This window comes from Rhinopithecus roxellana, chromosome 8, assembly GCF_007565055.1.
Source record: "Rhinopithecus roxellana isolate Shanxi Qingling chromosome 8, ASM756505v1, whole genome shotgun sequence".
Classification (NCBI taxonomy): Eukaryota; Metazoa; Chordata; class Mammalia; order Primates; family Cercopithecidae; genus Rhinopithecus; species Rhinopithecus roxellana.
Genome location: NC_044556.1, coordinates 144,093,599 through 144,108,914, shown reverse-complemented (window position 1 = coordinate 144,108,914; position 15,316 = coordinate 144,093,599).

Sequence of the window (15,316 nt, the reverse complement as noted above, 5' to 3'; positions counted from 1 at the left end):
GAATGTCCTTTTTCATTATGGATTTACCTATTTACTTCTAGACTTCAACCGCATTCCCCCATTCACCATATCTTTCAACACTTTTATTTCTAAACATTGTCTGATCTTCTTAGTACTTACATATTTGAAAGATTTTTTCTTTCCATTTTCATTTATTTACCGTGGACCTTCTTTAGTGCTATTGTGTCTGTCTTGCAGCGCAGCAACCAAAACTGTATGCAGCATTCTAGGTAGCACTACAAGACGATACCCAGAGTTAAAAGTTCAAAATAACAGTAGTATAGTCTGCAAGTAACATGTGAGTGGTGAGCTGCTAGGGTAACCTGTGTTAACCTGAATGTTCATAGATTGTCAAAATGTTCTGAAAACAATACCCTGACATAAATTAATCATTCATGGTTCAAGTAAAAATTTCTATGGTTAGATCCTTGGAAATAGATTATAGAATCAAAGAAGAGTACTTGTAGATGAAGAAGGGATTCTTGTCAATTAAAAATGAGGTGTAGGGAGAGCTTTTTATTGGACTATGTAGAAAAGGAAATTTACCACCGTTTTGACATTTCAGGGGTGTTATTCTACAGGCCATTTCCTTACCCTGTCATTTAACACTGCTTATAATTAATTCTGTATTTATTCTCAGAAAGTTTAACTCAAGGAAGCAGTGGTTTTCAAATCACCCCGATATTAATACTCATTACTCACCAGAGGCTGTAATAACATGTAAGAGGTTAGCTCACAGATTAAACTGAAATTGAGCATAAGCTATTTGTATTTTAATCTTCCATGACCAGTTTGCTTGATATTAGTATAAATTTTATAAGCCTGAAAAGCATAGCTAAAAGAAACAATGGTCCTACTCTGTGATCTCCTTTCTTAGTCCTCATTCTTACCCTCACTCTGAGTGCTAGTGCATGTTTGTGTGTGTGTACTATAGGCAGTGGCACTGAGGGGCAAGAAAAAGTGAAATAGGCACAAAAGTGAAAAGGCATAATTAATTTTACTTTGTGAAATGAAAGTAATAAACTGTGTCCCATTTTAGCCCTGAAGCTGCTCTTCATTTATAAAATATGGATAACTATGACCCATAGAGCTTAATGAGTAACAGAAGAAATTGTGTATTCCAAGTATTTACTACACTACAGTGACTTGATAGAGATGTTCTTGAGCATTGAATCGTTACGATATTGCACAATCTCACCCCTTAAGGCAAGATAGGCAAGGGGTGATCATTGTCATCTTGGAAATATTTGGGGTTTAAATAATCAAAAGGTAAATGGGACTCGTTTATATTTCAGACATCACAAGAAGCAGATAAAATAGTGTTTATGTGTATTGCTCTCGGTTTACAAACACAATCTGAGTCAAATTGCTTGGGTTCAAATCCCTCCTCTGCCCAGTTGTGGGATCTTGAATAAATTATCAAAATATTTCTTATCTTTTGCATCTATAAAAATTTAAAAAATAGTACCTTTTTCATACAATTATTAACAGGATCCAAAATGACAAACCCATAAGAAAAATATGGCACACAGTAAGCACCCAATAAACACTATTATTATTAATCAATAACCTATGTGTACATGCAAAGAAATCTCCTAATAGGTTTCTCCACTAATCACAGTATTTGACCCATTGAATAGATAACAATGGAAACACAGCAAAGCTGCCAAATAGAATGTACTCAAGCTTGCTTCATGTTTTAAGCTCTAAAGTATATTTGACATTTCATTTAAAAATATCAGAGTAACATAATATAAACCAAACTTCCACAACCATTTTAGAAATATACGGTTTTTAAAGAAGATAGTCTTATCCATAATTATTTGAGAAATGTTAAATTTAAAATAATTTTGGCCAATTTTTCTAGTGTAACTCAACATTTTTGCAAAAACATACCATTTTCAATTATTTACTGATATCTGAAATGTAATGAATAAAATTCTATATTATAACAGAATTTTTACTGGCACTACAAGAATGGATTTTAGAATACTGATTAAAAGTTCTAGGAATTGGAGTCAGAAAAAACTTGATTCAAATTCCTACTCTAAGGGAGAAAAAGAGATACCAGTCGTGGGGTACAAAGTTTTAATAATATAAGATGAATAATTCCTAGATATCTATTGTACAACATAGTGCCATAATAATGATACTGTGTTATATGCTTACAAATGTGCTAAGAGTGTATATTAAGTGTTAACTTATCACACCAAAAATTGCTTATTAATAAAGTAGGAGGAAACATTTTGGAGGTGATGGATATGTTTATGGCATACATTGTGGTGGCAGCTTCACTTGTGTATACTTATCTCCAAACTCATCAAGTCATAGAGTGAATATGTACAGCTTTTTGTATTCCAATCATATTTCAATGAAATGGTTTTTAAATATTCTACTGCCCACTCCTCTGTGATTATGGAAGACCGTATTTCTACAAGCTGACTGCAGTAATATTTCCCATCCCCCATGATCTTCATATAATGCATTTTGAATTTCATTCATTAGAGTGGTGACATACATATATTTCCTCCCCTTGAACTTGGGCAGATCTTTATGATGGCTCAATCAACAGTCTGTGACAAAAGTAACACATGTAAGTTCTGTGGCTTGATCATAAAAATGACTCCTTCTTCTGCCTTGCTTTCTTCTAGTACTTATTCTTGGACCTCAGCCACCATGTTGTAAGGAAGCCCAAACTACTCCATGTAAAGGGAGCTCATGGAGAAGCCTCCGGTAGGTGTTCCTGCCAAGAGATGAGCTGAGAGTCCAGCCAACAGCAACATCGGCTGCCAGACACATGAGTGAAGATGTCTCCAAAACATTATAGCCCAGACATCCAGTTGCCCTAGCCCCAAATATCAGATCCCTGCTGCATTCCATCCAATGCCCTGACTCATAAAATCTGTAAGATTAATAAAGTAGTTGTTGTATATGACTAAGCTGTAAAGTGGTTTGTTGTGCAACGATATTAATTGGAACAGTAAGCTTGGGCGAGTAATATAGTCTAACCTTCACACTTGTCTTCAACTTGGGGATACTAGCACCTATAACACAGAGCTGAAGAAGAATAGATGACACAGATGGCGATATTAAAGTGTAGGTATTCACAGCTTCTCCCTCCCCAACACCGCTGCTCAGGAGTCTTTGTGTTGATTTGCTCTGGAGGTTTTGTGATGTTGATCAAGGTAATGACTAAAAAATGCAGTATAGGAAAAAAGAAGAAAACAAAGAGAATAAAATCACCAAAGACTCCTAGGGAATAAGAATATTCAGATATTTAAAAAGAAATTTTAGAAATGTTTGCTAAGAAACATATTTTAGGATATAATTTTGGAACGTTTTGCTATGTATCTTATTGCTATGTACCTTGAAAACATTTCTTGGTATCTTCAAGACAGCTTTTGGAAATTCAGACATTATTTTTCAGTGTTTCGTATAAATTTTGTGTTTATTTTAGACATGATGCTGTGCTAAATGGGCCTTAAAAAAAGAGCCAGAGGACCCAGTTTTACTTGGGTTGCACCAAACTAAACAGAGTGCTTTTTATACAGTTAACAATAATCTGATGGATAAAATCTCAAATAATAAGAACACAATGATAGAATAGTTTTTAATTATTCATCATAGATCTCACATATAAATCCTTATTAGCATTTTTTTAGCCACATCTTTTTACTTCACAGTATCTTGCTAGGAAAAAAAAAAAAAAAGTGTGCTTTAATTTCATTCAACTTTATTTTCTGCATCAAAATAGGTTAATCTATGAAAACAAAACAGTTCTAAGATATAGATTGTTTCAACAAACATTTACTGAATGGCATTTTTTTTTTTTTTTTTTTTTTTTTTTTTGTAAAAACACTGTGCATCAGCCAAGAATAAAACAAAGAAGTACATATATTGTTTCTTTCCTCAAAACACCCATATTCTAGTTAGGAAGAAAAGGAGTCAGCATATGAACAAGTACAGTAGCTCCCCTTTATACCTGAAGGATATGCTCCAAGACCCTCCAGTGAAAGCCTAAAACCACAAATAGTACCAAAACCTATGTATGTGATACTTTTTCCTATACATACATAGCCATGTATGACAAAGTTTAAGTTACAAATTAGGCATAGTAAGAGATTAACAATAAAATTGAACAACTATAAAGACATACTATAATAAAACTTTGTGAATGTTTTCTGTTTCTCATAAAATATTTTAGTGTACTATACGGCAAGTAACTGAAATTATAGAAAATGAAATCACTGATAAGAAGGGAGTACTGTAAACCATAAATATATGAGGGTCAGATTACAGCCAAGAATAGAAGAGTCTTCATAAGACATGTCAGGAGAACAATACAGATGACAAGTGTTATGCACTCAAAGAATTACTGGCTAGATTCTAGGAAGATTCAGAAACATTTTCTACATATCAAAGGGCTAAGCAAAGTGTTAAACAAGTGAAGGAGAAATAAGACTGAGTATGCAGAAAGAAGGAGAAAAGTTATTCTGATCCAAGGTATAAAGCTGAAAAGCTATTTTTTGTGTTGGTTGGTTGTTTAGTTTTTAGTTTGCTTTGCTTTCCTTTTGGTAAACTGGCTGTAGCAGAGAAGATGTATATAAGATAACTCAGTAATAAAAGTAAAATTGGTAGATAAGAGAAAGTGGTGAGTTTAAACATTTTCCTAGGGTCATCAAGGATTCAACAACAACTTTAGAAGGAAATAGCAAGATAAAATATTTTGCAATGCTTATTCTGAAGGCGCCATACAGGATGAATTGTAGAGAAAATTGGAAACAGGGCAACTTGTTATTAGCTACTGCCAAGCATGTGATAATAGGGGCCTGAATTATTCAAAAACCATTAAAAAAAAAAAAAGGCTGGAAGAATATTTTGATATCAGTGAGTACAGCCTCTTGATTTAGAAATGATGAAACCTTAGACAAATACCATGACTATATAAGTCAATAAGTGACAGATCTAGATTACAAACAAAATCCTCAGATTTTAATTATATTCTTCCTTGAATACTATGAAATACCTCCTAAATATATATTATTAAATAACCTGACAATTAACCACATGACCCCAGGTTTCATCTAAATAACTGTGTCTCATTGGAAGCCAGAGCTCATGACACAAGAGGAGGGAATAGATTTCAGCATGTCTTTGAACTAACATGTTCCAGAATTTCTCTTTAAAATAACATCACAGTCATGAGATTACATTAGAATCACAGTAATACATTTATATGAACCTTGTCACAATGAGGCTTATATAAATTTTCATTGGAAGTTTTTGTCAGAATAAACTCAGTATTGAGACAGTGAGTAAAATTACTGGTTTACTTACCATTCTTGACAGTTTAAGGACAGATCTCAGGCAGGTATTCAAAGAATGTCTATACAAGGCCGCCTATCAACATTTTTTCTATGTCTCAGTTACTTTCATATATTTATTTTTGCTTTGTTTCTTCAATGTATTTGGAAGTCAATATAAAGTAGAGGACAACAGAAATGGAAGCTCAGCCTGTACAGTAATTGAGACTGTGCAAACTTTATCCAGTTAATGCTGCAGAGCCATAAAATTATTCCTATCTCCTAGAAAAGTTGCAATTCCATGACAGCATTTGGAGTGCATTACAGGAAGAGTTTTCTAATAAATGAATAAATGAATGGGTTTAGATTAAGAATGACTTTGTAACTTCATAATTCAATGCAGCTAAATGTTTAAAATTTGGCTCCATATGTGTCATCTGTTAAATAATTAATGTAACATTTAGCTGATTTAGAAAGAATTGAAATATGTTTATGCTGGAACATATGATTATCTTCTTATAGCAAACATGAGGCTATTTAATGATTGTGACCAAAACTAAAGCATTACTATCAATCGATTGCCATAGACTTAATTGTTGTCAATTATTTTGAATAGTAAGGATTCCTTACAAATAGGTGTCTTAAGCTAAACTCACCAAACCCCTAAATTAACATTACTGATGTCACAATTACCTATGTTAAAAAAAGAGAAATGTGTTTAACCAAAATGTTTAAATAGTGGAGTCATAAACACCATCTCAATCTTCCTTGTCCATCCCCAAAGGAAGCTATGTTGAAATGCAAACAATTTGCAAACATTGCATTTACACCCACATATACACACATATATAACACATGCAAACATATACACATATATTTACATGTTATGTATATGTTATCTAATAAAATAACTTCGCATACTTGTGGCACTTTTTTCTCTAAGCCAACTAGGTGCTGAGTATGTATCTTTGATGATATCCTCTTACACTATTTTATGGTGAGCTATTTCATATTTTTACCATTTCACCAAATAGAAACAATCTTAAGATCCATCCATTATAAGATATGCTCAGACAGCAACATGTAAATATACATGAAGATTCAGAGGGAAACCTTTCTGAGACTGCTTTAAACACCTAGAATAAAGGAGAAATGATTTCAGCAGTAGAAGAATCAGCAGGGACAGAAAAGTGCCAACTCTGATTAGAAGCCTTAAAAGCACTAACTGCAGCATCTCAAGGTAAAATAGAATTTTCAATAACTCACCCTGCATCGCAGTGCTTGTAAGTGGTGAGAGGTGATTGGAGGAGAAAATAGAATTTGACCTTTTCTTAGTGAAGTAAAAGAAGAAGTTCATCCATTGAACTGGAAGCTTTTAGTGGAGTTACTAGAAGACAAAGCTACATGCTTGAAAGGAACAGAAAGTGCAGAGCTTCACAGTTTTATCACAGAAGGTGCTTCAATCAGTTTACATTTGATTGAAACTCAAAGAATTTCTGCAGAACTACTGAACAGTCACCTTTAAGATTCAAAGTTTCTCATAGATTTCTGTTTATTAAATTCAACACACATAGAACATTGCAAAATTCATTAGGTCCTTTAGAAAACATTATTGCATTGTACAGTATATCAAAGCATATTAAAAAAAACTGTATGAAACTTACAAATAGAGTTCACGAAATGTTAAAATAAATGTTTGTCTTGTATTGAGCTGCACACAAATTACACTCCTTCCTCTTTCTATGTAGCATTGCTTTTTATTTTTTTGAAAATTACTGATGTCAGAAGGCCTACCTCATGTTGGATTATCTTATTTGATTTTCTCATGAAATACTTAGTTTTTAAAAAATGAGTTTTCAATCAATGATGGCACTGAAAAGGTAACACACAGATGTTTAATAAGGATTTTTTTTTCAGGTTCGTGGTAAAGTGTTAGTTTATTTTCTTAACCTAACGTTTTAACATCTACTTAGGCTGTCTTCCCTTTATCATTGTAACCTTGGTAACTTCACAAATCAAAGGAACTGGGAGTAATGGTTTTTTTATCCTATGTTGTATCTTAGAACTAATTTGCAGTCATTTAAAAAGAACGACTAGTCTGCCTCTAAAGAATCCTGATGTGACTCATCACTGATTCATTTCTTTTTACCCAGCAGGATGCACCAAACAAACAGTAAATATCAGCTTCATGAATGAATAATGAAAATGGAGAGATAACTGAATGAATCATACTACTCATCGTTAGAAGAGATATATTCGCCAGAAACCCACTAAGACCCCACGTAAGATGAATGTCACATTCTGACAAAAGCACTAAGAAATAGAAGAAAAAAAACAACTTATGTGAATAAAGTGAGCAACCAGAAACTAAATAAGTAACATCTGAGTGTGGTGGCCAGCATACTACTTTCCCCAAGATGCCCAAGGTCTTCATTCTTGAAACCAGTGGCAAAAAGAACTTAATAGGCTAACTTACTGAGTTAAGGTTCTTGAGATGAGAAGATTATCCTGAATTTACAGGTGGACCCAGCATTTACCAGGATCCCTGTAAGAGCAAGGCATGAATGTCAGAATCAGAGAAGAGGATGTAATGACAAAAGTAGGGGTCCGAGCGATGCCACTGCTGGCTTTGAAGATGAAGGAAAAGGCCACCGGCCAAGGAAGGCAGGCAGCTACATGAAGCTGGAAAAGACTCTCCCCTAGAGCCTCCAAAAAGCATGCAATCCTGCCAATGCCTTGATTTAGCCCAGGGAAACCCATTTCATATATCTGACCTCCAAAAATAGAAGATTCAGAAAGGTTTTTTTCTTTTTTTCACTTTTAAGTTCAAGGGTACACGTGCAGGTTTGTTACATAAGTAAACATGTATCATGGGGGTCTGTTGTGCATATGGTTTCATCACCCAGGTACTAAGCATAGTACCCATTAGTTATTTTTCCTCATCCTCTCCCTCCTCCCACCCTCCACCCTCCAATAGGCCACAGTATGTGTTGTTCCCCTCTGTGTGTCCTTGTGTTCTCATCATTTAGCTCCCACTTATAAGTGAGAACATGTGGTATTTGATTTTCTGTTCCTTCATTAGTTTTCTAAGGATAATGTTTTAATCTACTAAATTTGTAGTCGTTTGTTACAACAGCAATAGGAAACTAATATACTGGGCTATTACTTCTTGATTTCCAAATCTGCTTTTAATAAAAGGGAATCATTTTCATTTGAAAATACGAAGAGTGTGAGCAAAAGAACACAAAGAAATATGTGAAATCAGCTGCCTGTCCATTTTAAAGAATACTGCTTGTTCCAATCATTTATATCATGCAGAGAGAGGTTCATGTGGTATATCTGGATGATGCTAAGGGGAGAATCTATTTATCTATGACTTTTAAGCCAAAGTTAATTAAGCTGGAAATGCCATCTCACCATCTGAGTTTTCCAACTTGCTGTTCAAAAATGTAGTTGTTAACAAAGGATACTTCAGATTTTCAATTTAGAAATGATTACTTTTCTTCTTTGTCAGATCCTAATCACAAGGGAATTCATAATTAAAAAGACTTCTAAACCTTGAAAGATAGAAAGCCAACAGACCCACGTTTCATATAAATATGCAAATTTTCTTTATGACTCTTTTAAATGAACCTGCTTTCTCCATTGTGCAAGGATGATAAGTATCCTATTGCACTAATAACCTTTCAATATTATTAACTATGTTTTCCTTTCAAGTCTAAAATAAGTACCTGGCTCCTGGTTAAGAAAAATCTCTTGAGAGGAATGGCTGCTTAATGGTGTTTGTTTCTATAAACACAAAACATGTCATTAATCCAATTTTATCCCAGAGAGGATGGTTGTTCACATGCATTATGGTGATTTTATTGTATCTTATTAAGGAATAATGGCAAACTAAAGCAACTGCATTAACACAGTCTTGTAATAAAAAGTAACGTTTTTGCTATTCTAATTAGTTACACTCATTTTGAGAATGAAGCTAGATGTTTGGTTATACTTGAGTCTCTAAAAAGGAATGCCTTCCATTGGTTTTTTAGCACAGGTGCACTATGCTACTTGTGCACGACTGTTTCAGAAGCAAGGCCAAACATTTGCAGAAAAAATCTGGTCACATCTCCAGAGGTTTCTCAATAACTATGTGCAAAAATGAGGCCTCCCAACAAAAATTGTATATTGAACTAATTGTCCCTTGGTGTAATTAATTAGCTATGTAGTTGGCTACTTGCCCTACTGTAGGACCAACTATAGGCACAATTATTTGCACCTGACCAGTTCTGAATCTATGGATTTGGATTCACATGTGTAAAAGCAGTAGGTGCTTTCAAAAATTTACTCTCAGCAGTTTGCCTCTCACTTCAAACACAGCTATGTATATATTTTTAACTTACCTTTCTTTAATAAATACATTGGGAGTGTCAGTAAGTTGCCTTCTCCTCCTCAGCACCTGCTGCTTTTCATAATCGTCATCATTCTCTATGAATGAGTGATGAGATCAACTCTGTTGATAATCTTTTTGTGAACAAATATGGAAAAGGCATTCACGTGGAAACAGTTACTCTGATCATTATAAATGTCAGCTTTCTTTTCCATAAACTATAACTATGAAATTTATTTCTTATTTTTAATGAAGTGAAGGATTGAATCCTTTTTGCATTACCTCAACAACAAAAGCATGCCGTTGATTTAATGTGAGATTTGTTTTATCTTTATTACATTCACAAGAATGAAGTGTCAATGAACCATGATATATCGGAGCAAAGGCGGAATTTATTCCATCTGGGTAAATCTAAGGGTTGTAATCTCTATCTTAATTGTGAGTCAAGTGAAGGCCACTGGCTCGCTTCAGACTCACAGTCAACAGGTCTGTGTATCAATGAAGTCAAATCCTAGCTTCCCTCTCATAGGTGTATGGTAAAATGTGGAGGGGAGGAAATTGTTGCAAAAAGCTCAAGATCAAGAATGAACAAGAAAAAAAATGACCCAAGATAACTGAACTCAGAAATGGTTTTAGTAGATTCTTAACATATGACAAGCAGGTGCTATTATGCGTCAGTATATCACTGCTTACTTACAAGTTCCTATAGAAAAAAAGAGTTCAAGAGCAACTGTCAGCTACCTGTGTCAACTACCTTTGGACTAGTTGGAAAACCACTTTTTTCTGCCTAGAGTCCTTGTAGTATAAGGAATTTCACAGGATCTAAGTTCCGTTAGGACACAAACGTGAAGTCTAGGTCTCTCTTGTTAATAATGCATGCAGCCCCAGACACCAAGCACAATGCCTGGTAAATACTTGTTGAATAATGACAAATGCGTAACTAATTCAGACAAATAAACTTACAGTAAATTGAAACCATCACCTCTTCAAAACCACCAGAAAAATCATCTTTGAACAAAGCTATGTTTAGTAGACCTATTGCATTAAGGGAGAATACTATCTTGATAGATTCATGTGTTGTCCAGAGGAGGAATTTTATAGAGGAATATATTTATAGAGTTTACAGCCTGGCCTGAATGATTTTAAGGTGAGTCTTGCAAGGCAGGGAATTTATTAGAATTGGTCAGAGTTTATGACATAATATCTTTGAAGTAGTGAGTGCACTGTGGCAAGTATTGAAACAAGTCTTGATATGTGTGTGTATAATATATAAATATATATGTATTGCATATAATTCATTACATAATAAATATTATTAGATTAATATATAAATATATCTAACTATACCAATATTAGATAACAAATTTATTATAAGGATTAAATTATGGAGCCTGGCATTTCCTGAGATCCACAAGGTGAGTCAGTAAGCTGGAGACCCAGAAGAGCTTATGGTTTAGTTTCAGTCTGAGTACCAAATGGTTGCAGTTCAAAGGCCAGCAGACTTGAGACCCAGGAGGAGCTGGCATTTCTGTCGAGTCAGAAGTCTGGAAAAACAATAGATATCCTAATTTGAAGGCCTCCAGGCAGGAAAAATTCTTTCTTACTCTTGGGAGGGGCAGCCTTTTGTTCTATTCCTGCTTTCAAGTGACTGGATTAGGCCCACCTATATGACGGAGGGCAACCTACTTTACTTAGTCTGCCAATTTAAATGTTAATCTCATCAAAAAAGTCTCACAGAAACACCAAGAATAATGCTTGAAAAAATATCTGGGAACCCTGTGGTTCAGTCAAGTTCATCCATAAAATTAATCATCACTCTTGATAAGTAAGCTATTTTAGTCGATTCACATTGTGATAGCCCAGGAGTTAGTGGCTAAGTTATGTTTGCTTGTTCTCAGTACAGTTTCACATAGGAACTATATGTCCTGGTATGGGTTAATTATGTCGGCCTCAGTTTCCAAACTTTTATCTTACTTTCTGTTAGAATTTCATATTTAAAAAGAAAGGTCCTTAAGCCAATGCAGTCAAATTTCCTATCCAAGAAATCTAATAGTTACCTTATAACTAACTAATTTGACATTGTGCTTCTAAATATGAAAACTACATGAACAGATTGAGCATATCCAGATATACAATATTTTCACATAGTACATGCAGATAATTGAGGAAATATTTTGGAATTTAAAATATCTAGATAATTATCTCAGTCCCCATCTGACAGTGAAGATGCACCCTTATTTCTTTACCACAGTTGATCTCCATAGTGCAAACAGAGTAAAGTTTGGGAACTTCCCAAATAATACAATCAAAATAAAACTCCTAATAAAACAATTCAGGTGCTAAAGGAGAACTTTTGTTTTGAGAAAATTAACCGGAGTGATCACCAAATCTCTATTGCTACAGATCAAGCATGGCACACTACAGTCCTGTTAGTTCATGGGAACACAGTCACTCCATTTACATATTGTCTCTGGTTGCTTCTGCCCAAAGACATTGTCAAAGTTGAAACACTGCAACAGAGACTCTATGACCTACAAAGTCTAAAATATTTACTATCTGGCCCTTAATAGAAATACTGCCAGCCCCTGATCTAGTTAGGTAAATGTATACACAATTTTATGCAGAACCAAGCTAAATATTAATCCTGTAAAAAACATTTCTCACTTATAATCTTTAACAAAAATGCTTTTTCTTCTTAAATATCATTTTATTCTTTTTTCACATTTATTTTATATATAATTTTCCATCAAGATTCTAAGCTCAGTTAGCCTTCTAGGTTTCCTCAATGAAAAAAAAAAAAAAATCATTACAGCCCAATAAATGTGAAGTAACAATGCCAAAGAGTTTAGCATATATAACGTAAAAATAATACATGACACTTAGCTGTAATATATCTAAAAGCATCTTAATATCACCATAGGTTTTCTCTCATGTATTGTTCTTTGGAGCCATTATAACATGTATTCAGTGAATTGTTAGAGATAAATATTTGTTACCCAAATGCTAATTTATTGATGGACTCCTAACTTGCTCTCATCATGACAAAGCACCAGCTCAATCACTGAATGAATATTTATCTATGATGAATATTCATTTAATCCATGTCTTTACAAGGAGTTTCACCACTGACAAGGCAATAAACAAGTTTTTTTATGCCCGTTTTATTCTGGGTTCACTTGCTGTCTCCATTGCCATGGTTTCAGCAAGGTAAATTCTGTATGTTTGTGGCTTAACTTGGGAAATGTCAGTCTAATTTGTGTCCTACATTAGCTCTCTTAAACACAAAATATAACTTCAAGAGCAGCGATTAATTAGTTCACAGATTTGCCATCTGCTTCACTCAAGTCCAATAAGGTGAGAAGAGACAAATTTGGACTAAAAAAAATGAATGTTAATGAAGTTGTGATTCTACTCTTTCAAACAAAAATAGAGGGTAAGCCTCCCATATGAGTAAGTGGTGTGCTGGTGAACACTTAATGACTGTGTTATTTCCCCAGGTTTATTGAGGTCTAATTTAAAATTTAAAATTCGGCCGGGCGCGGTGGCTCACGCCTGTAATCCCAGCACTTTGGGAGGCCAAGGCGGGCGGATCACAAGGTCAGGAGATCGAGACCACGGTGAAACCCCGTCTCTACTAAAAAAAATACAAAAAATTAGCTGGGCGCGGTTGCGGGCGCCTGTAGTCCCAGCTACTCGGGAGGCTGAGGCAGGAGAATGGCGGGAACCCGGGAGGCAGAGCTTGTAGTGAGCCGAGATCGCGCCACTGCACTCCAGCCAGGGAGACAGAGCGAGACTCCGTCTCAAAAAAATAAATAAATAAATAAAATAAATAAATAAATAAATAAATAAAATAAAATAAAATTTAAAATTCTACATACTTAAGGTATATGGCTTGATGTTTACATATATACATAGGTGTAAAGTGATCATTCGGATCAAGATAATTAACCTATCTATCACGTCACAAAGGTACTATTTTGGGTGTATGTATGTATGTATGTATAGCGAGAACATTTAATATTTACTTTCAGCAAATTTTAACTACACAATACAGTAATAACTATAGTCAGCATGCTGTACATTAGGTCCCAGAACTTACTCATTCTGAATAGCTGAAACTTTGTATCCTTCGACAAACATCTCCCATTCCCAAAAACCTCAGCCCCTGACAACCACAGTTCTACTCTCTGCTTCCATGAGTTCAACTTTTTTTAGATTACATGTATAGTTGAGATCATATAGTATTTGTCTTGCTGTATCTGGCTTATTTCACTTAACATAATGTCACTTGGCTTCACCCATGTTGTTGTAAGTGACTGGATTTACTTCTTTTTATAAGCTAATACTCCATTGTGTGTATACATCACGTTTTCTTTATGTATTCATCCATTGGCAAACAGGTTGTTTCTAGATCTTGGCTACTGTGAATAATGCTACAATGAACATGGGAGTGCAGATCTCTCTTTGGGGTATTGATTTTATTTCCCTTAGTTATGTATACAGAGTGGGATTGTTAGATCACAGGGTAGTTCTAGTTTTCATCTTTTGTGGAACTTCCATAGCTTTTCCATAACGGCTATGTCAATTTCCATTTCTACCCACAGTGTACAAGGGTTCCCTTTTCTCCATCCCCTCTCTAAGACTTGCCTTTCTATATACAATAAACATTCTGATGACTGCCTTTTGAAGTTTGGCAGTGGGTACATAATTGCAGTGCTTGTCTATTTTTGAAGTGTAAATACTCCCAAGATGGATTTCAAGCTATCAAAACTGATGTCACTGAATGCAGAGTTGGGAAGAGATGTGCAGGAGAACACTATGATATAGTTTCTCCTTTATACAGATACATGTAAATAAACGCAAGAGCATAGAGAAGAGCAAAACATAGTAAAATAATTAGGAGTTGATGTATTTTGAATCTATTACCTTTCTTAAATGTAATTTATTTAACTAAGTTTATTAATTTTTAATAATGCCTATATTTAACCAGATCACAAAATTCCTGAAAACTTAATAATCATCTCCTGCCAGCAGTACAAGCCAACTTCCATGACCTAGTATAAACCATCTCTAGCATATCACTGCTGTAAGTCCGTATTTTGAAAAAACAATAACTGTGGTGTTTTTATTTTTCACGAAAAGTAAATTTTTTCATTACTGATAAAGTTTAAAACATCTCCTTCACCTCTTACTTCCTGCCACTCACACACACACACATGTACACATGATCTTATTAAATTTAACATCTCTGGAACAAGAACTATATACCCAATGATTGTCACCATGAAGTGACAATCAATTGGCAATTGTCAAAGTTTTATGAGCTGACTACAAGGCATCATTACTTTCTAGTTTTGGTTGAGGAGTCTTAGATATCGAACTGCAAATTGGCATGTAAACTTCTTGTGAGTCAAGACAAGGATCTCTTATTAACATTTGCATAATCAGTGCATAATGCAACAGATATCACAAGTAATGAATAAGTACTAGTTAAGTGAAAGAGTGAATGAATGCTGCTCTAAAAAAAAAACTTACCAAATATTTCCCACCCAAATTTGCACAAACACAAAAAACAGAACATAGCTAGGTGTTTGAAGATTGTCAATGGAAACATTTTAGCCTGCACCTTCAGATGCAA